General features: G+C 43.9%; 1 protein-coding gene across 4 annotated transcripts in view; it reads left to right on the forward strand.

The window, feature by feature from the left end:
- LOC111962060 (plexin-B1-like) overlaps window positions 1-26,573 on the forward strand; it is a 117,798-nt gene that overhangs the window by 40,047 nt on the left and 51,178 nt on the right. For 2 of the 4 annotated variants that reach the window (XM_023984855.2, XM_070441733.1), the window contains one exon: window positions 15,589-15,686. The exons of the other annotated variants lie outside the window; for them this stretch is intronic. The gene's annotated coding sequence lies outside the window, so the exon portion shown is untranslated. The remainder of the gene's footprint in view (window positions 1-15,588; window positions 15,687-26,573) is intronic. 4 annotated transcript variants of the gene reach the window in all.

The following is a 26,573-nucleotide window of genomic DNA, read 5'->3' on the forward strand; positions in this document are numbered from 1 at the left end:
TTCCATTTGACAGTTTGGCTGGGTTCTTATGAAGACGAAGTTATGTTGAGGTGGGTGGCGGGGTTTCTTCAGTAAAGACCCTCCTGTGCTCTGTTATTTTTTCTCAGTCTCTACCCTGCACATTGGCCCCAAAGTTCACCTCTCTATCATTACCCAGTCTTTCTTGCTTTCTCTCCTTCCCGCTCTCAATCCGTCCTCAGCCCTGAGACCGACAGAGACAAACCTAAGACGGAGAAGCAGAGAGAGACTAAGTCAGAAAGAGGGAGTGAGATTGAAAGGGATGTCTCTAAGACAATTCTAGACCGTTAAAAAGACCGGGACAGAAAGACCAAGTGAGAGGCAGAGAGAGTCCGAAATTGAAGAAGAAAATTGAGAGTGACCAAGCAGATAAATGGAGAACTAGAGTGTGCAGAAGATCTGTGGTTTTAGGCTGACTGAAGAATCCCCATAGGTACAGTCAAACACACATGGGCCTGATCAATAATGGACACTGGTCCCCAGGCGCTTAGCCTGGCCAGACACGCACGCACACATGCAGATACAGACGCGGACACACCATCCTGGGCTAGTCTCCTGGGGAATTGATGCACGCTGACAAATTGACACTCCTCCCCTCCCCTTTTTCTCTATGCTCTGGCCTCAGACAAGCCACAGAAACAAGGACTGAGAAAGCAAGAATTGGATGGCAAGGAACATATTTAGACACAGCCATAGTGGCGCAACGGTCTAAGGCACTGCGTCTGTGCTAGAGGCGTCACTACAGACACCCTGGTTCAAACTGGCTGTGATTGGGAGTCCCATAGGGTGGTGAACATTTGGCGCAGCGTCATCTGGGTTTGGCCGGTGTAGGCTGTCATTGTAAATAAGAATGTGTTCTTAACTGACTTGCCTGGTTAAATGTATTTATTTTTTAAATAGTGATTTTTTCTATAAGAACATGACTAGTTCAGCTGTATGCTTCTCATGGGCAGATGGCATGGCCAGGGATGACAGGGTAATGAATAGCAGTTAGCTAGCTGTCAGCGCTATACTCCTGATAACAGTGTGGGAGCGTGGACTGGGGAAATTGGCTGTCAATCCTACATCAGGACCCCCTGCCACACAGACAGAGCAAGGGGAAGGGTGGACCCTCTTTAGGAAAAAGTGTGTGTGCATGCCTGTGTGTAGTTGTGCATGGTAAAGATCTATACAATGCACACTGCTAATTCAAAAACTATGGACGGACCAATATACACACAGCCCTGACAAGACATTGAAGATAATGTAAATTATATATTATCATTATTGAAGATAATGCAAAGCTCACTTAATTTAATGTAGGCTAGCTGACAGTGCGTTGTGAATCGACATTGCTGAATGTGAAAAAAATACATTGCTGAATGTAAAAATGCATTGCTGAATTTTGAAACTACATTGCTGAATGGCAAACTATACTGACCAAAAATATAATTGCAACATGTAAATGTTCGTCCCATGTTTCATGAGCTGAAATGAAAGATCCCAGAAATGTTCCATACACACAAAAAACATATTTCTCAAAAATGTTGAGCACAAATTTGTTTACATCCCTGTTAGTAAGCATTTACCCTTTGCCAAGATAATTCATCCACCTAACAGGTGTGGCATATCAAGAAGTTGATTAAACAGCATGAACATTAGAGGTGCACCTTGTGCTGTGGACAATAACAGGCCACTCTAAAATGTGCAGTTCTCTCAAACAACACAATGCCACAGATGTCTCAAGTTTTGAGGGAGCATGCAWTTGGCATGCTGATTGCAGCAATGTCCACCRGAGCTGTTGCCAGAGAATTTAATGTTAAATTCTCTACCTTAAGCCGCCTCCTACTTCGTTTTAGAGAATTTGTCAGTAAGTCCAACCAGCCTCTCAACCGCAGAGTATTTCTGTCTGTAATAAAGCCCTCTTGTGGGGAAAGACTCATTTTGATTGGCTCGGCCTGACTCCACAGTGGGTGGGCCTATGCCCAGTCATGTGAAATCCACAGATTAGAGCCTGATGAATTTATTAATTTTTTTCCTTATATGAACTGTAACTCAGTAAAATCGTTGCAAATGTTGCATGTTGGGTTGTATATTTTTGAAACCTCATTGCCGAATGTGAAATAATATTGCCAAATTATCTATGGCAAAGCAATAAGGGCCAGTAGTAAAGTTGGGGTGTGGCTGCAGTGCACACAGGCAGTGAATAGATCCATTGTTCCTCTAACAGGTAGCTTCACTCTTGGGATTATCCAGTAACCCATTCACTGGTGTAGGACTCATTTTGTGTGTGTATGTGGGCCTGGTGTTTGTATGATGTCTGCGTAGCGTGGRCAGCAAATTGTTTAAGTATTCTGTGTGTGTGGTTGTGTGCCTTCTGTGTTAGTAAGGGTGTGTATCATCATGGGTAGCATGTGTGTGTGTGTGTGTGTGTGTGGATCAATGGCCCCTATAGATCTGCCTATCAGTGTTAACAGGAGGAGAAGAGCATTAGATTGAGCTCATCTGTGTCTCTACAGGGGGTTATAGTGATCCTGTGGCTAGTGAGTGAGGTCGATAGTATGTGTTTGTGCGTTGATAGGTTTACATAATGTGTTTGCATGTGAATTTACGGTAATGTACAAGTGGGTTCATACCGTGTGTGCGTGTGCGCATCTCCCTTCTTTCTGCATCCCCCTGTAACGTTCACGCCCCCCCACCCCCACCGCACACACACACACAGTCCCATTTGCGGTCAGCAGGGGGGTGATGGGGAGCTGGAGGGGTGCCATTGTGTTTTAAATGGAGCTGGCCATCCCCTGACATTGGAAGAAGGAATAAGAAATCCCCCTCTGCCCTAAACCACTTTGCCTCTATTCTCATATACCTCTCTTTCTCTCTGTATTTATTTTTTCTTTCTTTCTCTCTATTGTTCTTTCTTTTTCTCTCTTTCTTTCCCTCTCTCTTGTTCTTTCTCTTTCTTTCTTTCTTTCTTTCTTTCTCTCTTTTCCTCTTTCTTGTTTTTCTTTCTTTCTTTTTGTCACACACTCTTCCATCCTCCATATGTGGAAGTATGAGACCAAGTGTTTTTTGATTTGGGACCCAACCGTTGGGGTGGCTCATCCATCATAGCCTGTCTCCACCACCCTCCTCTACTCCCGATTGGTTTGACTCCTTGGGGAGATGATTGGGCTGGACCATTGGCACACAGATGGAGGGGTGGGTAGGGGAGGGGAAATCCACTTTGGTTTACTTTATGACTGGACCTTGTATGGATTTTCCCAGTATCACAAAGGAAAGGGTAGAGGGAGTTTTTTTTTTACCTCCGCTGGCTTTGTTGTAGTAGATTGGGGGAATTGAGAGTGTGTGCACAATATGTGTGAATGGTAGTACACACATTATGAATTAGCATTTTTTTTGTTGGTGTGTATGTGGGGGATGTGACCCCTTTGGTTATCTGCTGCTGGGCACCTGACACTATGTAATTTTATTGATCACATTATGAACAATATTTACCCAAACCTCAGGCTATCTCCTTCTTTATACAATGCTTAAACATYGTGTCAAAGGGTACAAGGTACTAGCACATATCAGGCTTGAGCCCTTGGCTCTAATTCGCCTTTCTGCAAGTCCTTCCATCCTTTTCTCCTCGCCGCCTCATCTACCATATTGGAGAAGGTCCTTTCCTTTGGAGCCTCTTTTCCAATGCATTTTGAGAAAGAGGGGAGCAGAACGAATGCAAGGAATCAAGGAAAGATATATTAAGAGAATTTGTTGCTCTTTCGAAACTGCCAGAAACAACATGACATCTAAGCCACGAGAGTACACGACACATTTCAGCTCGACTCATTAACAACCTGTAGGGGCTTGCCTCCCAAAGGGCACCCTATGCACTATATATAGCACTATATAGGGTGTCATAGAGTACCACAGTGTGAGTCATAATACCCATAAAACCTAGCGGTCAAAGAGGGAAATGGTTCCAATAGTTTTTCCACCATTAAATCCCATAGGGGCTTTGAGAACACTTGAAATAAGGCTGTGTTTCGTGTAGGCTTACCCTGGCGTTTGGCGTTTTGGTAACCGTGTAAATCTCTGACTTTGCTCAATATATTCACCTGTATTTACCCCTGACAAATGAAATGGTCATTAACTGCTAATGTGGCTATCATAAAGAACTACAAATGCCATGATGATGTAGACGAGACTACCGAATTGAGGCAAAGGTAAAACTCTCTGGATTAATGTAACTCTCTGGATTAATGGATTAATCTAATGTTAGCTAAATGTGGTAATTCATAAATTGGCTACATTTCTGTGAACTGTCTTGGGCAAGTTTTATATTGACACAATACCTGTTTGCAAAGTAGATGACGTGCAGGAGCTTGCAGTGATTTGTAGTCGTGCATGATGTCTACTTTGATACTAATTAGCATTTTTGAATCTGAGCGTAAATAGAGATAAATATATTGATAAAAGTCACCTTTGTCTGATATTTTTGTAATTGTATTTTTTACATGGTTATCAAAACATCACGCCAGGGTAAGCTTACATGAAACACAGCCTTTATTTTCATTGTTTCTATAATCCCTAATGGGAAAAATAAATGGTGGAAAAACAATTGGAACCATTTCCCAATTTGACCGCTAGGTTTTATGGGTATTATGAAATTTCCACCGTCGGGCTCTATTTGGGACGCATCCTAAGAAATACCAATTAGGCACATAACTTTTCAATGTGAATAAGTATCTTCCTGCCTCATCCTTGATGGAGAGATTAAACGGGGCTTGTGTCTGTGTTTCCAAGGTAAGGTCAGAGAGACCTTGTTTATCATGTGAGCCGTGCCATGCCGTACTGTACTAGGCTGCTTGCGTTCCTGTTTAATGAGGTGTGTGTGTGTGACCCTTGTCCTGTCTGGGACACTATGATGAATGGGACTGTTCTAGTGGAGGTGTGAGACTTGACTGTGGAGTGTTATCCCGCTTAGCGTACTCACATACTAACGAACACACACACTCTGTCTTTTTTGTCTCTCTCTCCCTCTCACATAAGGCTGTGTGGGTGTGGTATCACCCTTAAGGATCTTCCGTACTCCTCAGACAAACTGTTCAGAAATGTAAAGACTACCCACTACACAACTATACAATCGCTAGACATCTATCTATCTATCTATCTATCTATCTATCTATCTATCTATCTATCTATATACCGTTGAAGTCGGAAGTTTACGTACACAGCCAAATACAGTTAAACTCAGTTTTTCACAATTTCTGACATTTAATCCTAGTAAAAATCCCCTGTTTTAGGTCAGATAGGCTCACCACTTTATTTTTAGAATGTGAAATGTCAGAATAATAGTAGAGAATTATTTCTTTCATCACATTCCCAGTGGGTCAGAAGTTTACATACACTCAATTAGTATTTGGTAGCATTGCCTTTAAATGGTTTAACCTGGGTCAAACGTTTCAGATAGCCTTCCACAAGTTTCCCACAATAAGTTGGGTGAATTTTGGCCTATTCCTCCTGACAGAGATAGTGTAACTGAGTCAGGTTTGTAGGCCTCCTTGCTCACACACACTTTTTCAGGTCTGCCCACACATTGTCTATAGGTTTGAGGTCAGGGCTTTGTGATGGCCACTCTAATACCTTGACTTTGTTGTCCTTGAGCCATTTTGCCACAACTTTGGAAGTATGCTTGGGGTCATTGTCCATTTGGAAAACCCATTTGCGACCAAGCCTTAACTTCCTGACTGATGTCTTGAGATGTTGTTTCAATATATCTACATATTTTTCCAGCCTCACGATGCCATCTATTTTGTGAAGTGCACCAGCCCCTCCTGCAGCAAAGCACCCCCACAACATGATGCTGCCACCCCCGTGCTTCACGGTTGGGATGGTGTTCTTCGGCTTGCAAGCCTCCCCTTTTTCCTCCAAACATAACGATGGTCATTATGGCCAAACAGTTCTATTTTTGTTTCATCAGACCAGAGGACATTACTCCAAAAAGTACGATCTTTGTCCCCATGTGCAGTTGCAAACCGTAGTCTGGCTTTTTTTTATGGCGGTTTTGGAGCAGTGGCTTCTTCCTTGCTGAGCAGCCTTTCAGGTTAAGTCGATATAGGACTAGTTTTACTGTGGATACAGAAACTTTTGTACCTGTTTCCTCCAGCATCTTCACAAGGTCCTTTGCTGTTGTTTTGGGATTGATTTGCACTTTTTGCACCCAAGTACGTTCATCTCTAGGAGACAGAACGCGTCTCCTTCCTGAGCGCTATGACGGCTGCGTGGTCCCATGGTGTTTATACTTGCGTACTATTGTTTGTACAGATGAACGTGGTACCTTCAGGCGTTTGGAAGTTGCTCCCAGGGATGAATCAAACTTGTGGAGGTCTACAATTGTTTTCTGAGGTCTTAGCTGATTTGTTTTGATTTTCATATGATGTCAAGCAAAGAGGCACTGAGTTTGAAGGTAGGCCTTCAAATACATCCACAGGTACACCTCCAATTGACTCAAATGATATAAATTAGCCTATCAGAAGCTTCTAAAGCCATGACATAATTTTCTGGAATTTTCCAAGCTGTGTAAAGGCACAGTCAACTTAGTGTATGTAAACCTCTGACCCACTGGAATTGTGATACAATGAATAAGTGAAATAATCTGTCAACAATTGTTGGGATTATTACTTGTGTCATGCACAAAGTAGATGTCCTAACCGACTTGCCAAAACTATAGTTTGTTAACAAGAAATGTGTGGAGTGGTTGAAAAACTAGTTTTAATGATTCCAACCTAAGTGTATGTAAACCTCCGACCAACTGTATATAGGCTCTAGTATCTAGATATGTTTATAGCTTGTAGTATCTGCCTATAGCATTTTAAATTAAGGTTAGTTGTGGTAAGTGTTACCCTCTCTAGATAATCAATGGACTGAATATACAGACTGACTGGTCAACCAAAACATGTAATATTAAACTGGCACTTTCTCTACTTTTTAAAGGCGACATACAATTATAATGTTGCTTTCATGTAAGACATGTATAGTATATGGCTAAATGGTTATAAATTACATGTTGATTATCTTTTATAAAGGTTACGAACATTTCGGTATTCGGAAACCACTTCCATTGTGTTCGTATCACTGAGGTCCTACTGAAGTTATACTGATCCTCCAATTGTCTAAAATGGAAGCCTCATCTTCTTGAAATAAATATTGAAAGTGTCACTTAGAGACAACCGAACATATCCACAAGCAAATGTCACATGTGCAACCAGAGGGGGAAAAAAACTCTAGAACACCTTTACTCCACATACAAAGCTCTCCCTCGCCCTCCATTTGGAAAATCTGACCATAATTCTGTCCTGATTCCTGCTTACGCACCGAGCTAAAGGCTAGAGCTGCTGCTTTCAAGGAGCGGGACATGAATCCGGACGCTTATAAGAAATCCCGCTATGTCCTCAGACGAACCATCAAACAGGCAAAGTATCAATAGAGGACTAAGATTGAATCCTACTACACCGGCTCTGACGCTCGTCGGATGTGGCAGGGCTTAAACTATTACGGACTACAAAGGGAAACCCAGCCGCGAGTTGCCCAGTGACGCGAGCCTACCAGATGAGCTGAATACCTTTTATGCTCGCTTTGAGGCAAGCAACACTGAAGCATGCATGAGAGCACCTGCTGTTCCAGACGACTGTGTGATCACGCTCTCTGTAGCCAATGTGAGCAAGACTTTTAAACAGGTCAACATTCAAAAAGCCATGGGGCAAGATGGGTTACCAGAACATGTAGTCAAAGCATGCGTGGACCAACTGGCAAGTGTCTTCACTGACATTTTTAACCTCTCCCTGGCCTGTAATACCTACATGTTTCAAACAAATCAATCAAGCAAATGTATTTATAAAGCCCTTTTTACATCAGCCGATGTCACAAAGTGCTGTACGGTAACCCAGCCTAAAACCCCAAACAGCAAGCAATGCAGATGTAGAAGCACGGTGGCTAGGAAAAACTCCCTAGAAAGGCTGGAACCTAGGAAGAAACCTAAAGAGGAAACAGGCTCTGAGTGGTGGCCAGTCCTCTTCTGGCTGTGCCGGGTGGAGATTATAACAGTACATGGCCAAGATGTTCATAGATGACCAGCAGATAATAATAATCAGTGGTTGTAGAGGGTGCAACAGGTCAGCACCTCTGGAGTAAATCTCAGTTGGCTTTTCATAGCTGATCATTCAGAGTTAGAGACAGCAGGTGCAGTAGAGAGAGAGAGAGAGAGTCCAAAACAGTAGGACCGGGACAAGGTAGCATGCCCGGTGAACAGGTCAGGGTTCCATAGCCGCAGGCAGAACAGTTGAAACTGGAGCAGCAGCACAACCAGGTTGACTGGGAACAACAAGGAGTCATCAGGCCAGGTAGTCCTGAGGCATGGTCCTATGGCTTAGGTCCTGAGAGAGAGGGAGAGAGTTTAAATTCACACAGGACACCGGATAAGACGGGGGAAATACTCCAGATATAACAGACTGACCCTAACGACGTTACCCCTGGACAGGGCCAAACATGCAGGATGTCCACCCACTTTGCCAAAGGACAGCCCCCACACCACTAGAGGGATATCTTCAACTACCAACTTACTACCCTAAGACAAGGCAGAGTATAGCCCACAAAGATCTCCCCCATGGCACGAACCCGAAGGGGGCTCCAACCCGGACAGGAAGATCATGTCAGTGACTCAACCCACTCAAGTGACACACCCCTCCGAGGGACGGCGTGGAAGAGCACCAGTAAGCCAGTGACTCAGCCCCCGTAATAGGGTTAGAGGCAGAGAATCCCAGTGGCGAGAGGGGAACCGGCCAGGCAGAAACGGCAAGGGCAGATCGTCGCTCCAGTGCCTTTCTGTTCACCTTCACACCCCTGGGCCAGACTACACTCAATCATAGGACCTACTGAAGAGATGAGTCTTCAATAAAGACTTAAAGGTCGAGACCAAGTCTGCGTCTCTCACATGGATAGGCAGACCATTCCATAAAAATGGAGCTCATAGGGGAAAGCCCTGCCTCCAGCTGTTTGCTTAGAAATTCTGTGGCCAGTAAGGAGCCCTGCGTCTTGTGACCGTAGCGTACTTTTAGGTATGTACGGCAGGACCAAATCGGAAAGAAGGGTAGGAGCAAGCCCATGTAATGCTTTGTCGGTTAGCAGTAAAACCTTGAAATCAGCCCTAGCCTTAACAGGAAGCCAGTCTAGAGGCTAGCACTGGAGTAATGATCACATTTTTTGATTCTAGTCAGGATTCTAGCAGCCGTGTTTAGCACAAACTGAAGTTTATTGAGTGCTTTATCCAGGTAGATAGTAGAGCAAAGTAGAGCATTGCAGTAGTCTAATCTAGAAGTAACAAAAGCATGGATACATTTTTCTGCTTTTTTGGACAGAAAGGTAATGATTCTTGCAATGTTACAAAGATGGAAAAAAGCTGTCCTTGAAATAGTCTTGATATGTACGTCAAAAGAGATATCAGGGTCCAGAGTAACGCCGAGGTCCTTCAGTTTTATTTGAGACGACTGTACAACCATCAAGATTAATTGTCAGATCCAACAGAAGATCTCTTTGTTTCTTGAGACCTAGAACTAGCATCTATGTTTTGTCCGAGTTTAAAAGTAAAAGATTTAACGCCATCCACTTCCTTATGTCTGAAACACAGGCTTCCAGGGAGGGCAATTTTGGGGCTTCACCATATTTCATCGAAATCGTCCGCATAGGAGTGAAAGTTAACATTATGTTTCTGAATGACGTTACCAAGATGTAAAATATATAGTGAAAACAATAGTGGTCCTAAAACAGAACCTTGAGGAACACTGAAATGTACAGTTGATTTGTCAGAGGACATACCATCCACAGAGTCAAACTGATATCTTTCCGACAGATAAGATCTAAACCAGGCCAGAACTTGTCCGTTTTGGGTTTACAATCTCTCGAAAAGAATGTGGTGATCAATGGTATCAAAAGCAGCACTAAGGTCTAGGAGCACGAGGACAGATGCAGAGCCTTGGTCTCACGCCTTACCACCTTCACGAGAGCAGTCTCAGCGCTATGATGGGGTCTAAAACATTGTTTGTCTTCAGGAAGGCAGTGAGTTGCTGCGCAACAGCCTTTTCAACCATTTTTGAGAGGAATTGGAGATTCGATATAGGCCGTTTTTAATAAAATAAAAAAAATCTGGGTCAAGGTTTGGCTTTTTCAAGAGAGGCTTTATTACTGCCACTTTTGGTGAGTTTGGTACACATCCAGTGGATAGGGAGCCATCGTCCCTGTGCCCAAGAAAGTGAAGGTAACCTGCCTAAATTATTACCGCCCCGTAGCACTCACTTCGGTAGCCATGAAGTGCTTTGAAAGGCTGGTCATGGCTCACATCAACACCACCATGCCAGAAACCCTAGACCCACTCCAATTCGCATACCGCCCCTACAGATCCACAGATGACGCAATCTCAATCGCACTCCACTCTGCCCTTTCCCACCTGGACAAAAGGAACACCTATACGCACTACCCTCTGTAGCACCTTACGGTCAGATGCAGAGCAGTTGCCATACCAGGCGGTGATGCAACCGGTCAGGATGCTTTCGATGGTGCAGCTGTAGAACTTTTTGAGGATCTGGGCACCCATGCCATGTCTTTTCAGTCTCCTGAGGGGGAAAAGGTTTTGTCGTTCCCTCTTCATTATATCCAGGACCTAATATAGTAGGCGGTGTCYGAGGAAGGCCCAAATAATTGTCAAAGACTCCAGTCACCTAAGTCATAAACTGTTCTCTCTGCTATCGCACGGCAAGCGTTGCCGGAGCGCAAAGTCTARGACCAAAAGGCTCCTTAACAGCTTCTACTGCCAAGCCATACGACTGCTGAACAACTAAACTATGTACGGTCTATGTACAGTATTTGGTGCATGTGACAAATACAATTTGATTTGAAATAACACCCCCTCAACTCTAACAACACGACGAGCCAAACCGTAAGACCACGTAACACCTAGCAATGGCCGTTTTTTTTTCTTCATGTTATCCTACAAACATTCTACGGAGCAACCAGCTTTAACAGACGTTTCTCAGCACTATATCAACATGTCCTAAAAAAACTGACATCGCTGATCTTTTCGGGCCTGAATAAATCTCTGAGACCTTTTAACATCTCCATACTATACACATACCATGTTGTCTTGTTTAATGAAGTCGGGTATAATTTAAAGTGTCTTTATATTGTCCGCCTATAGGCCGTAGTCGGGGGTCGAGCCTTCGTAGTGTTGGCTGAATGTGCCCCAGTGTGAGTGCTGGGGAGGCTGAAATGTCAAGCAGTGTTTTCCAAGCTTCCAGTATATATGGTGGAGAGAAAGGAGCACACATGGGAGTACGTAACATTCCTGAACCAGCTTCACAGAGCGGAGAGATGGAGCGAGGAAGACGTGGAGAGAACGAGATGACAAATATTGATAGAAGAGAGGAGTGAGTAAGGGGACAGGGAAAAAAGAGAGAGAGTGAGAAATGACGAGAAGGAGAGTCTCTTAAGCGTCCAACAGAGTTCAATGCGGCAGAGGTGCGTGATTTATTGGGACATACGTCTGCAACTTGAGAACAGCCAATGAAATGAGGTTTGTAAATGTGGAATAAATAATGACCCATCGGACTATTGAGGCTACACGGCTGTGGACTATGAATTGAGCTTTATGGAAAGCGGAGGGTAAAGAACAAGGACAGAGGAGGAATGGAGAAGTGGAAGAGAGAGTTTAGATGTAGAAAGGAGTACACGATGGAAAAGGAGAGGAACGGAAGAACTGGGGACAAAGAGGAAGAATGAGAGAAAAAAGGAGACCGACACAGAAAGAGAGTATGAACAAAAGAGCGAAAGGAGACCGACAGAGTGGACAGCAGACAGGTGGTCTGAAGGACGGAGGCAAGCCTCCCCGTGTCCTTGTGAAAAGAAGAGGGGTATATTCCTCCTCCGGCCCAACCTAAGAACCATTCTACAGTCACGTCCTTCAACGATTTAGTAGCTCAATCTCGCCTCGGTGTTGTGAAACAGTCCAGGAGAGAACCCAATACAAATGTGTTATGACAGACAGACGTATTGGCGTGTGAATTTGATATAATATAATGTAAATATGGTTATGTAAGCTAGCTCACCACAGGAATGTACTTGGAACTCTCATCTTCTCCTTTTATTTATCCTCACCAATCTACCCTTCATTCTTCTGTCACAGTTATGTTTGGCTAACTCCAGTCCTGTAATATTGGTTGCTTTATGAAGCAGAGTTTATCATGTCTTTGTACAGCTGTGAGTGGTTTACAGTTGTGTTTGTATATTTGTAAAGGGAGTGTATGTTTGTGTTCAGTGTATGAGAGGGTGTATGTGTGCATGTGGTGTGTGGGAACAAAATATGAGAAAGGTGTGTGTGTGTGTTGTGCCCAGTAATATGAGGAACATAATCACCTCTCTTCAGCACCCTCAGCCATTGTCTCTGCGGTGCCATCTTGGAATCCAATGAACAAGGGAAAAGAGAGAGAGAGAAAAGAAAGGGGATTTTCCTATTGTTCTGTCACCTGGTCCCCGAGTCCCTGACCCTTATCTGTGTTTCCAGCCCAATCAGTGGCCAGCACCACATTAGTACCACAACCACAGGGGGCCTAGCCAGGGCTAATCCCCTCTCTGACTCTCTCACACACACACACACACACACACACACACACACACACACACACACACACACACACACACACACACACACACACACACACACACACACGAGAGGCTGTGAATGAACAACCTCTACCAAGACCGGGTGCACTGATCTTGGGTTAAGGCGCCCGCATGCTCCCCATCCAAAACAGTTCGGAACAGTTTGTCCATATGTTATGGCAACATCGGCTGTTCGTGCGCACATTTGTTTCTCGAGTCAAGCTAAAGTTTGGGATCCTACAACTACGCCTCTTCGTTGGTGATTGATCGACAGTAGGGATTCGTCAATGAAGTCGTTTGTCATTCAACGATAGATGCCTTGTTTCGTGCATATGTTTTCACTTGAGAAATACTGCACCAAACAGCCTAGTTAGTAGAATTGTGCAACTAAGATCTCCTCTGTAAAAAAAAAGTCTGAATGACAGATTTGAGTTACCTTAGATTAATTCTGACTACTATTGCTGCTTTTTCTTTCAAGCGAAGGTGGAAGGTGTGCGAGCACACTCGTTTGGTTCGCCTAGCCGAGTTTGGCTAGGCGCCAGCTGAACCGAAACATGCGGAATCCTTTAGAGAGACTGGTGCACCATCCAGCCAGGGAGAGAGCTCCAGAGAGCCCCAGGCTAGTGATCCAAAGCTCCAGGAATCCGTGGCATTTCGCAGACCCAGGCGAAGAGTCCTTTGGGGGGAATAAATGGGAATGTGTTAAGGTCAACATTTATCCCCATGTGCCCTGTATGTACGCTGGAGAGAAACACACACAGTTCTGTAACCTAGTGAGTAGATGCATTGGTTTATACTGAAGAGATTTGAGGGTTTCTTCATGGACATTGTTGTTTTGGTGGTTGTCTTTGTCCAGTCATATTTTTATTTTTATTTTATTTCACCTTTATTTAACCAGGTAGGCTAGTTGAGAACAAGTTCTCGTTCTCATATAACTGGTACACAACTACCATCATTTATTTCCAAAATGTCTTCATGTAAATTTGATTTGTTTGACTTTGATCTGTTTGCGGGCTGGAATTGATTAGAATTATTCACTCTCTTTTTAAGGCCCATCTTTAGTGAATTTAATCTTGCTTATTGACAACGTTTGGCATGTCCGTGGCTCAGACATGGCAGACATAATGCAAATTACAGTAGGCCTAGCCCCTATATCAGTGCGAATGCTATGTTTAACAATACATTTCCATATTGAAGCCATGCATTTAGGCTTCTTACAATGAGAACTACGAACATGTTCAACATATTTATCAAAGATGGGCAAGGCCTACATACGTTTTATTATTTTGTTTCTTAGGCTATTCAACAAACTAGGCTATAACGGACTAACATTTGAAATTGGAGTTGACAACACAATACATAAGACTGTAAACACAACTTAAAGCAACCACATACACTAAGTGTACCAAACATTTGGAACACCTGCTCTTACCATGACACAGACTGACCAGGTGAATCCAGGTGAAAACTATGATCCCTTATTGATGTCACTTGTTAAATCCACTTCAATCAGTGTAGATGAAGGGGAGGAGACAATCAATCAATCAATCAATCAATCAATTTTATTTTATATAGCCCTTCGTACATCAGCTAATATCTCGAAGTGCTGTACAGACACCCAGCCTAAAACCCCAAACAGCTAGTAATGCAGGTGTAGAAGCACGGTGGCTAGGAAAAACTCCCTAGAAAGGCCAAAACCTAGGAAGAAACCTAGAGAGGAACCAGGCTATGAGGGGTGGCCAGTCCTCTTCTGGCTGTGCCGGGTGGAGATTATAACAGAACTATGCCAAGATGTTCAAAAATGTTCATAAGTGACAAGCATGGTCAAATAATAATCATGAATAATTTTCAGTTGGCTTTTCATAGCCGATCATCAAGAGTTGAAAAACAACAGGTCTGGGACAGGTGGCGGTTCCATAACCGCAGGCAGAACAGCTGAAACTGGAATAGCAGCAAGGCCAGGCGGACTGGGGGCAGCAAGGAGTCACCACGGGCGGCAGTCCCGACGCATGGTCCTAGGGCCCAGGTCCTCCGAGAGAAAGAAAGAGACAAGTTAAAGAAGGTTTTTTAAGCCTTGATACAATTGAGACATGGATTGGGTATGTGTGCCATTCAGAGGGTGAATGGGCAAGACAAAAGATTTGTGGCTTTGAACGGGGTATGGTAGTAGGTGCCAGGCACACCGGTTTGAGTGTGTCAAGAACTGCAACGCTCCTGTGTTTTTCACGCTCAACTGTATCAAGAATGGACCACCACCCAAAGGACTTCCAGCCAACTTGACAACTGTGGGAAGCATTTGAATCAACATGCCCAGCATCCCTGTGGAATATTGTCAGAACTTGTAGAGGTGAATTGAGGCTGTTCTAAGGGCAAAAGGGATGCAACTCAAAATTAGGAAGGTGTTCCTAATGTTTTGTACACTCAGTGTATTACGCTATGGAGCACGTTCTGATTGGCCAGTGAGGGATCAAGCCTCGACACACCTAAACCGTGTTTATTCAAAACCCAGTCCTTTTGCACCACTGCTAGCTACTGCGCCCATAATTCCGGTTATGAAAATAGCAAAAATATTTGACACACCTCTGAAACTATAGCTCTAAGATTTACCATTTGCTTTAGGTTTGTTAAAACAGAGCCCCTAGTGTTATTTCTGTCTATTTCAATGTCACACTGACTACCGGTGTAGGTCGTCATTGTAAATAAGAATTTGTTCTTAACGGACTTGCCTAGTGAAATAAAGGTTACATTTGAAATAATAAAAATAAATAATCTCATACTGAATTTAAAGTTAAGTATTTTGCAAGTGACCAGTTTCTTTGCTCTCTTTATCGGCCATCTTGTTTGCCATAATAAATAATAAAGACAAACTTGAGCTACAGTAAACACTTTTCTTTTTCTCTACAGGGCTGCATCTCAATAGTTTAAAGTGGCTTCATCTCCTCGCCTCCTTTCCTTCATCTGCACTGATGTGAAAGAGCTGAACAGGTGAACACTATATTCCGGTAGGCATACTTTATTGTATATCGCTGTACAATCCTGTGTTATCTGATTGGATTTCATTGAAGGAAAAAATATGACCCCCACACACACAATATTACCTCTGCACTTTGTTTGTGTTTATTTATATGTTATGGTCGGATACCTTTTTCAAAACATTATCATCTCAGTCCATGAGAGGTGAAGAAGTCGAGGATAGGAAGCCATTGTAGACCATCTAGATGCATCCCTTGTCTTTTCCCTGGGTTGTATTGATTAGGCACCAAACGGAAGAACACGGACTGAAGCAGGGAGGGACTACCTCAACTTGTCCAATAAGAAACGCTAATTTCGTTGTCTGTTGTGCTACAGTGTGCCCTAATGAATACGACCCAGTCCTCATCTCTCAACAGCCTATGGTAGGTAGTAACCACTGTTTCTGCTGCTACAGTGGCACTGGCCCCCTACTATTTTACGGCATCATTTTCACCCCTGGGAGTTTATGCACTGCTGCTCGCTGGGCACAGTAAGCACCCCACACCCTGTGATTTATGTTTACATTATGGAAAAGCGACATTTGGGCACAACAACACAAAGGGGCTCTTTGTTAATGGGTGTGTTTTACACACGCATCGTTCAGTGTGGGGGGCCTAGACAGCGGTCACTCTCTCGCTCTCAAAATCAAATCAAAGTTTATTGGTCGCGTACACAGTTTAACAGATGTTATAGCAGGTGCAGGGAAATGCTTATTACATGGCAAAATGAAGAATTGCAGGAATTTTGTCACTTTAATCATGTTTTACCCACTTTATATGTTTATACTGGTCTAAGGCACTGCAGTGCTTGAGGCGTCACTACAGACCTGGGTGTGATCCTGGGCTGTGTCGCAGCTGGCTGTGACTGGGAGACCCATGAAGCGGTGCACAATTGGCCCAGCAGGGGAGGGTTTGGCAGGCCCGAGATGTCCTTGTCCCATCACGCTCTTGCGACTCCTGTAGCGGGCTGGGCGCATGCACGCTGACACAGTCGCCAGTTGTACGGTGTTTCCTCTGACACATTGGTGCGGCTGGCTTCCGGGTTAAGCGAGCAGTGTGTCAGGAAGCAGTGCAGCTTGGCAGGGTTGTGTTTTGGAGGACACATGGCGCGCAACCTTCGCCTCTCCCAAGTCCGTAATGGAGTTATAGCGATGGGACAAGACTGGAACTACCAATTGGAAATCACAAAATTCGGGAGAAAAAGGGGCAAAAAGTAATTGACACTGGCCTACACACAACACCCCATAATGTCAAAGTGGAATTATTGTTATTTAGTTTTTACTACAAATTAATCAAAAATGAAAAGCTGAAATGTCTTGAGTCAAGTATTCTCTTAAATAAGTTCAGGAGTAAAAATGTGCTCATCACATTTTATTGGTTGCGTACACATCATTTGCAGAGGTTATTGCAGGTGCAGCAAAATGCTTATGTTTCTAGCTCCAACAGTGCAGTAATATCAAACAGTACAAAACAATACACATGAATACCAAAAATAAAAATAAAGGAATTAAGAAATATCAGAACGAGCAATGTCAGAGTCTGGAATATAAATTCATATGTACAGTGCCTTCAGAAAGTATTCACACACCTTGACTTTTCCCACATTTTGTTGTTACAAAGTGGGATTAAATACTCGGTAATGTCAAAGTGTAAGAAAAATTCTAACATGTTTAAAACATTTATGAAAAATAAAACCCCAATATTTCTTGATTTAGATGAGTATTCAACCCCCTGAGTCAATAAATGTTAGAATTTCACAGTGATTACAGCTGTGAGTTTTTCTGGGTACGTTTCCAAGAGCTTTCTACACCTGGATTGTTCAACATTTGCCCATTTTATTATTTTCAAAATTCTTCAAGCTCTGTGAAATTGGTTGTTGATCACTGCTAGACAACCATTTTCAGGTCTTGCCATAGATTTTCATGCATATTTAAGTCAGCTGTAACTCGGCTACTCAGGAACATTCACTGTCTTCATGGTAAGCAACTCCAGTGTAGATTTTCCCTTGTGTTTTATTGTCCTGCTTTTTTATTTCACCTTTATTTAACCAGGTAGGCAAGTTGAGAACAAATTCTCATTTACAACTGCGACCTGGCCAAGATAAAGCAAAGCAGTTCGACACATACAACAGAGAGTTACACATGGAGTAAAACAAACATACAGTCAATAATACAGTAGAAAAATAAGTCTATATACAATGTGAGCAAATGAGGTGAGATAAGGGAGGTTAAGGCAATAAATAGGCCATAGTGGCGAAGTAAATACAATATAGAAATTAACACTGGAATGGTAGATTTGCAGTGGATGAATGTGCAAAGTAGAAATACTGGGGTGCAAAATAAATAAATACAGTAGTGGAAGAGGTAGTTGTTAGGGCTAATTATAGATGGGCTATGTACAGGTGCAGTAATCTGTGAGCTGCTCTGACAGCTGGTGCTTAAAGCTAGTGAGGGAGATAAGTGTTTCCAGCTTCAGAGATTTTTGTAGTTCGTTCCAGTCATTGGCAGCAGAGAACTGGAAGGAGAGGCGGCCAAAGGAGGAATTGGCTTTAGGGGTGACCAGTGAGATATACCTGCTGGAGCGCGTGCTACGGGTGTTTGCTGCTATGGTGACCAGTGAGCTGAGATAAGGTGGGACTTTACCTTGCAGGGTCTTGTAGATGACATGGAGCCAGTGGGTTTGGCGATTTAGTATGAAGCGAGGGCCAGCCAATGAGAGCGTACAGGTCACAGTGGTGGGTAGTATATGGGGCTTTGGTGACAAAATGGATGGCACTGTGATAGACTGCATCCAATTTATTGAGTAGGGTATTGGAGGCTATTTTGTAAATGACATAGCCGAAGTCGAGGATCGGTAGGATGGTCAGTTATACGAAGGATGCTTTGTTGCGAAATAGGAAGCTGATTCTAGATTTAACTTTTGATTGGAGATGTTTGATGTGAGTCTGGAAGGAGAGTTTACAGTCTAACCAGACACCTAGGTATTTGTAGTTGTCCACATATTCTAAGTCAGAACCGTCCAGAGTAGTGATGCTGGACGGGTGGGCAGGTGCAGGCAGCGATCGGTAGAAGAGCTTGCATTTAGTTTTACTTGTATTTAAGAGCAGTTTGAGGCCACGGAAGGAGAGTTGTATGGCATTGAAGCTCGTCTGGAGGGTTAACACAGTGTCCAAACTAGGGCCAGAGGTAAACAGAATGGTGTCGTCTGCGTAGAGGTGGATCAGAGACTCACCAGCAGCAAGAGCGACATCATTGATGTATACAGAGAAGAGAGTCGGCCCAAGAATTTAACCCTTTGGCACCCCCATAGAGACTGCCAGAGGCCCGGACAACAGGCCCTCCGATTTGACACACTGAACACTAGAAGTAGTTGGTGAACCAGGCGAGGCAAACATTTGAGAAACCAAGGCTGTTGAGTCTGCCGATGAGGATGTGGTGATTGACAGAGTTGAAAGCCTTGGCCAGGTCAATGAATACGGCTGCACAGTATTGTTTCTTATCGATGGCGGTTAAGATATCGTTTAGGACCTTGAGCGTGGCTGAAGTGCACCCATGACCAGCTCTGAAACCAGATTGCATAGCAGAGACGGTACGGTGGTATTCGAAATGGTCGGTAATCTGTTTGTTGACTTGGCTTTCGAAGACTTTAGAAAGGCAGGGCAGGATAGATATAGGTCTGTAGCAGTTTGGGTCAAGAGTGTCCCCCCCTTTGAAGAGGGGGATGACCGCAGCTGCTTTCCAATCTTTGGGAATCTCAGACGACACGAGAGGTTGAACAGGCTAGTAATAGGGGTTGCAACAATTTAGGCAGATAATTTTAGAAAGAGAGGGTCCAGATTGTCTAGCCTGGCTGATTTGTAGGGGTCCAGATTTTGCAGCTCTTTCAGAACATCAGCTGAATGGATTTGGGAGAAGGAGAAATGGGGAAGGCTTGGGCGAGTTGCTGTGGGGGGTGCAGTGCTGTTGACCGGGGTAGGGGTAGCCAGGTGGAAAGCATGGCCAGCCGTAGAAAAATGCTTATTGAAATTCTCAATTGTAGTGGATTTATCAGTGGTGACAGAGTTTCCTATCCTCAGTGCAGTGGGCAGCTGGGAGGAGGTGCTCTTATTCTCCATGGCCTTTACAGTGTCCCAGAACTTTTTTGTGTTGCAGGAAGCAAATTTCTGCTTGAAAAAGCTAGCCGTGGCTTTTCTAACTGCCTGTGTATATTGGTTTCTAACTTCCCAGAAAAGTTGCATATCACGGGAGCTGTTCGATGCTAATGCAGCATGCCACAGGATGTTTTTGTGTTGGTTAAGGGCAGTCAGGTCTTTAGTGAACCAAGGGCTATATCTGTTCCTGGTTCTAAATTTCTTGAATGGGGCAAGCTTATTTAAGATGATGAGGAAGGCATTTAAAAAAAAAAAAAACAGGCATCCTCTAATGACGGGATGAGGTCAATATCCTTCCAGGATACCCGGGCCAGGTCGATTAGAAAGGCCTGCTCGCTGAAGTGTTTCAGGGAGTGTTTGACAGTGATGAGTGGAGGTCGTTTGACCACTGACCCTTTACGGATGCAGGCAATGAGGCAGTGATCGCTGAGATCTTGGTTGAAAACAGCAGAGGTGTATTTAGAGGGCAAGTTGGTCAGGATGATATCTATGAGGGTGCCCATGTTTACGGCTTTGGGGTTGTACCTGGTAGGTTCATTGATAATTTGTGTGAGATTGAGGGCATCAAGCTTAGATTGTAGGATGGCTGGGGTGTTAAGCATGTCCCAGTTTTGGTCACCTAGCAGCACGAGCTCTGAAGATAGATGGGGGGCAATCAGTTCACATATGGTGTCCAGAGCACAGCTGGGGGCAGAGGGTGGTCTATAGCAAGCGGCAACGGTGAGAGACTTGTTTTTAGAGAGGTAGAATTTTAAAAGTAGAAGTTCAAATTGTTTGGGTACAGACCTGGATAGTAGGACAGAACTCTGCAGGCTATCTCTGCAGTAGATTGCAACACCGCCCCCTTTGGCCGTTCTATCTTGTCTGAAAATGTTGTAGTTAGGGATGGAGTTTTCAGAGTTTTTGGTGGTCTACCTAAGCCAGGATTCAGACACGGCTAGGACATCCGGGTTGGCAGAGTGTGCTAAAGCAGTGAATAAAACAAACTTAGGGAGGAGGCTTCTAATGTTAACATGCATGAAACCAAGGCTATTACGGTTACAGAAGTCATCAAAAGAGAGCGCCTGGGGAATAGGAGTGGAGCTAGACACGGCAGAGCCTGGATTCGCCTCTACATCGCCAGAGGAACAGAGGAGGAGTAGGATAAGGGTACGGCTAAAAGCTATTTGAATTGGTCGTCTAGGACGTCCGGAACAGAGAGTAAAAGGAGCGGGTTTCTGGGGGCGATAAAATAGCTTCAAGGTATAATGTACAGACAAAGGTATGGTAGGATGTGAATACAGTGGAGGTAAACCTAGGCATTGAGTGATGATAAGAGAGATATTGTCTCTAGAAACATCTTTGAAACCAGGTGATGTCATCGCATGTGTGGGTGGTGGAACTGAAAGGTTGGATAAGGTATARTGAGCAGGGCTAGAGACTCTACAGTGAAATAAGCCAATAAACACTAACCAGAACAGCAATGGACAAGGCATATTGACATTAAGGAGAGGCATGCTTAGCCGAGGGATCATAAGGGTCCAGTGAGTAGTGAGGTTGGTTGGGGTCACAGTGATTCAGACAGCTAGCCGGGCCATGGGTAGCAAGCTGGCAGAGGATGGAGGTCTGTTTTTAGCCACCTCGTGCGTTTCCGTCGGTAAATTAGTGGGGTACCGTGTGGTAGAGGGGACCAATCCAATTGGCAAAATAGTTATAGTTATAGTGCAAAACGCTGCAAAACTTTGTACGTGACCAATACACTTTTGATTTGATTATGAAACGACTTCTGTACAACACAACCCTGAAAAGAGGATTAGTCCATTGGTTTTTCTAAAGGGGGGTGGGTTGGTCCACGGTTGGTCGAAAATGTATGGACCAGTTGTTCAGTGTTTAAAAACTACTTCTCTGTCTGTGTGTGTGCATGTAATCCTTTAGCATAGCTCCTTTACAGTCCGCCTTGTTCCAAGCAAATCCAAGCGTGTCTAAGTATATTTGAGTCACATGAAAATGGGTTGAACGACCCTCAGTAAACTAATTCCCCTAAGCATGTTTTGTAGCTTATGTTATGAAGGGGAATGCGCCAAGGTCACATTTGGTATTACCGGTGTGAAAAAATACAATTAATAGACTGAATAATCGCTAATGTAAAATCGCTAATGGTAGCCTTTTGATAGGATTGGGCGGTATCCAGATTACCGTGCTTTCCCGTGATATACAATTTTACCAGCTCTTTAGTTAGTGGTGTCCTGTAACATAATGTGTACTGTAATATCTCTGGCCCGTGCTTTCTTTTTGCTCCGTCACTGTCAGTTTATTATTCTGTCTGTTCCATGTTTCATTTCCTGGTCTTCTGAGTCATGAGAGGGGGAGAGCATCTGGGACTTGTGTTGGTGTGTTGATCCACAGTGTGACTTAGTGTGTGTGTGTGCCTGTAATTCATCACCTTGAACTGTATGTTCTTTGGTGTGGCATAACAGAGTGTGTAATGTTTGCCTTAAGGGCTGGATCATGCATATTCTTGTGTGTGTGTGTGTGTGTGTGCCCCCTAGTGGTCTTTGGTGGTCTCTTACTGTAATGCTACAGTCTGGAAATACCTAATCTCACCTGTTAAACCATCACTGACTTCGCAGACTGATTGTTATAGATCAACTGTGGAGACTAAGAGGAGCTAGTAAATCTCTTCAGAAGCTCTTGAAAACCTATTACATTTCAACAAAATTATAGACCTTAACCACGCTGTGCTGGCTCAGCTATTGTCTTTTCACATTGTTCTCTCCAGCACGCTTCCAGTAGCTATAGTGGATGTATAACCAGGCCAGCCAGTGTGAATCGGGCACTATAGTATTTTGTTAACTGAGATATTAGAAATTGAATTAGTTGGCTCTCTCTCTTTATTAATCAGATTTTTTTTTCTTCTCTTTTCTCCGCCCCTCTCGTGAGTCACTCCTCTGGCCATTCCAGTCCTCCTCTGTACACCCCTCTGTCCATCTGTCCGCTGGCTTGTTGTTGTCCCCTTTCCCAGACGTTATAAATAACTGCTTGTTTTTCCTGCTGTGTCAAGAGGCAGAGCTGTTGCCTGCACCGTGCTGCTGCTGGAGAGAGAAGGAAAAGTATTTGTGTTTCTTTCCAGGGCTGTCCCTCATTCACTCCATTTCCCAGTTCCCATCCCACACTCCGCAGCTGGCCTGGTGCTCTGGCGCTCTCTCTGTCTGTCTGGTGCTCTCACTCTTCCTCTCTCGCTCGCTCACTCACACACCCACTTAGCAGTACTCATACTCTCACCCAGGTTTCTCTCACTCACTCTCCTGTTTTCAGTATGATGATTTGATATTTCTATATAGCCTACTCTTAAACGTACACTTTTACACCCCTTGTAGTGCTGGTCTGGGATGAGGTCTCCCCTCTTATTAAATATGATCGGAAAGGCCAAACGGATCTTGGATCAGCACTCCTCTGAGACGTTTGATGAATAGGGGCAGGAGAGCAATGCATACCTCCCTTCCTCCATAGTGTCCCAGTTGGTTAATAAGCCATCAAAGGAAGGAAGGTGTGTGTGTGTGTGTGTGTGTATGCTCCTTGCCTGCTATCTGAGGAACATTCTCATAGGGGTTGATTCATGCATTACTGTATGTATACAGAGTTCTGAGAGCTTTGCTCCGTCATTTACTTACTGCATCAAACACACAGTACTTTGACATGATGAAGATCTCCGATCAATCCTGGTTAGTAGTCAAGGACCTAGATGAAACGCAACCCTCGGAAAAAAACCCAGAGCCAGCATTAATGCCAAGACTGGAGAGGAGTGTGTGCGATCTGCGATGGGCTGTGTGTGTGTGATGGGTTGGTTGGTGTGTGTGTGTGTTTGTGTGTGCATCCATGGGTGTTAAGTTACCTGGTTCGGTACAGTTTGTGCGATCTGTGTAATATATAGGCGCATCAATCTTGTGTGTGTGTTCAGTGCAGTGGGTTCAGTTGAATAGAGTAGGCCTACAGGAGGCCTTTCAAATGGTGTGTGTTTGCGTGTGTGCGTGGACAACAGGCGGTCTCGCAAAGAGCTCTCTCTCATCACACCGCCCCACAAAGCCTTTCAACCATCATCAAAGAGTATCTCCCCGTGAATCTCAAAATAACTATCAGGCTTCCATTTAATTTATTCAAGGACTCTACACATTCATGAATAAATATGTTTAAATGCACAGGGAGATGGTGGAATGCTAAATAATGCTTGTTGTGTTTGTGTGAAAAGTTATCAGCGTGCGTCTCAAGTTAGGATTTGTCTTCAAATTCATATTTTCATTTCCATATTCAAGTAGATATTTCTGGTTCAAAAAGTCACATGTTCATAGTCATTGGTTGCTCTTTTACTATGTGTACTGTACATAAGCTCCATAGGACTAGTTAGCGTAATGGCAATAATTTTTTCCCTTTCGTTGATGTAAAGAATACTATTCCAAGCCAAGCTGTGGTTGGTGTTGTCGCTATATTCCTGAAAAGTGCTTATTAGAATGGGCAAACTAATGTTAGCATGATGCATTAGCCACTAATTGCTAACCGTTAGCCTCCACTTATTGGTCTCTTCCATAGTTGGTCATGTTGCTACAGTGGCTGGTATGTTCTGTTGTGATGAAAATGACCAGAGAAAAAAATGTACTAACTTTTTCCAGCTTCTCCCCCCCGTGTCAGCTACGGTAGCACATTCTTTCTGAGAATGTGCACATATTTCTCCCTTCCATAATCGGCATGTAGAAACCCAAGCTGTAATTTCACTCCGAAAGCATTTGCTCCATGAAAACACACAAACGTATGAATAAACACACACACACTGTATTTTTGGGATTCTTTCACTCTGTTCATCCTGGAAGAATACAATAGTCCTACCCAGTAGACTTTGTCCTGGATCTGTGTGTCATAATGCCTCTGCATGTTGGGACTAGAAATCACACCTTACTGTAACTCACCACATTCTGAGACACATGAGTGATATGGTATTACTGTATAGGCCATAAACAGGGATTTATCAATGGGTTATCTGTTGAGGTGTCTGACGAGTGATCTCTTGTACTGATGATTGTGTGCCCTCTGCAGAACAGGCCTATTGGTGAGATGTGTACAAAGGCTGAATCCCTAGTTTGCATCCTACATGAACCTTATGCCAATCTCTGTCTAGCTCAGGTGTGTGTGTGTTAGTGTGGAAATTCCCCTGCCTGGTCCAAGCACGTGTGTGTGCGTGCATGTGTACTGCTGACACACCTTCCCTCCCTTACTCCTGTCGGGGAGTGGTAGGGTACTCAGAGTAATCACCAGCAAACTGGTACAGTGTGTCCGTCCACAACCTACTTGCCAGAACAAAAGATGTCCGACATTTTTTTATGTATTGTTCCAGTAGTGGTATATCAACCCACCTAGCCTCTCACACACAGACCTGGGTCGTGTTCATTAGACACCAAAAGGAAGAAAACCGACTGAAACGGTAAGGGATTACTTGAACTTGTCCAATAACCCTTTAACCCTATTCTCAACTGGCTGGTAGAGCATATTTTGACAATGGATTTAGAAGTGGATATGGAAAAAAATCTTCACATGAACTTAATCGGTCAACTCCCCCAGCCATCCTGCATTAATTAGCATAATATGTATCCTTTTGGGTAGCTGCAAAAAAGTGTTGTGGCACTATAACTGTGCCCACTCAGTGGGCTTTAAAGAAAACAACTCAAAATCAGTGACCAAAGATATGGGATAAAAGGCAGGAATTAAGTTGGGGAGGGATTAAAATTGCACCATTCCTGTTAGTAGAGACCTTGAAGAGTAGGAATATGAAATAAATAGTTAAAAAGCATGTATTTAAATTTTAAAAAATTACTGTAGGTCTGCTTCAATCACCATTTCTACCTATAAAAGTTCATGCCTCCCGGGTGGCGCAGTGGTCTAAGGCACTGCATCGCAGTGCTAGCTGTGCCACCAGACACTCTGGGTTCGAGAGCAGGCTCTGTCGCAGCCGGCCACGACCAGGAGGTCCATGGGGCGACGCACAATTGGCCTAGCGTCGTCCGGGTTAGGGAGGGTTTGGCCGGTAGGGATATCCTTGTCTCATCGCGCACTAGCGACTCCTGTGGCGGTCCGGGCGCGGTGCATGCTGACCAGGTCGCTAGGTGTACGGTGTTTCCTCCGACACATTGGTGCGGCTGGCTTCCGGGTTGGATGCGCGCTGTGTTAAGAAGCAGTGCGGCTTGGTTGGGTTGTGTTGTGTTTCAGAGGACGCATGGCTCTCGACCTTCGTCTCTCCCGAGCCCGTACGGGAGTTGTAGCGATGAGACAAGACAGTAACTACTAACAATTGGATACCACGAAATTGGGGAGAAAAAGGGGGTAAAAAAATAAAAAATACAAAAGTTTACTTTTTTTTTTAATATAAAGTGGATGAAGCAGACCTACAGCAATATTTGTAATATTATTTTAGATGAGTAAAATTGCTAAGCAAATGTCCATTCTACTATGGCAGTGGTTCCCAAACCTTTTATCGTCCCGTACCCTTTCAAACATTCAACCTCCAGCTGCGTACCCCCTCTAGCACCAGGGTCAGCGCACTCTCACATTTGCCGTCATTGTAAGCCTGCCACACACACACACAACACTATACAATAAATTTATTAAACATAAGAATAAGTGAGTCACAATCCGGCTCTTGTGGAAGTGACAAAGAGCTTTTATAGGACCAGGGCACAAATAATAATATGATGATAATAATCAAT

The sequence above is a fragment of the Salvelinus sp. IW2-2015 genome, linkage group LG1, assembly GCF_002910315.2.
Source record: "Salvelinus sp. IW2-2015 linkage group LG1, ASM291031v2, whole genome shotgun sequence".
NCBI lineage: Eukaryota > Metazoa > Chordata > Actinopteri > Salmoniformes > Salmonidae > Salvelinus > Salvelinus sp. IW2-2015.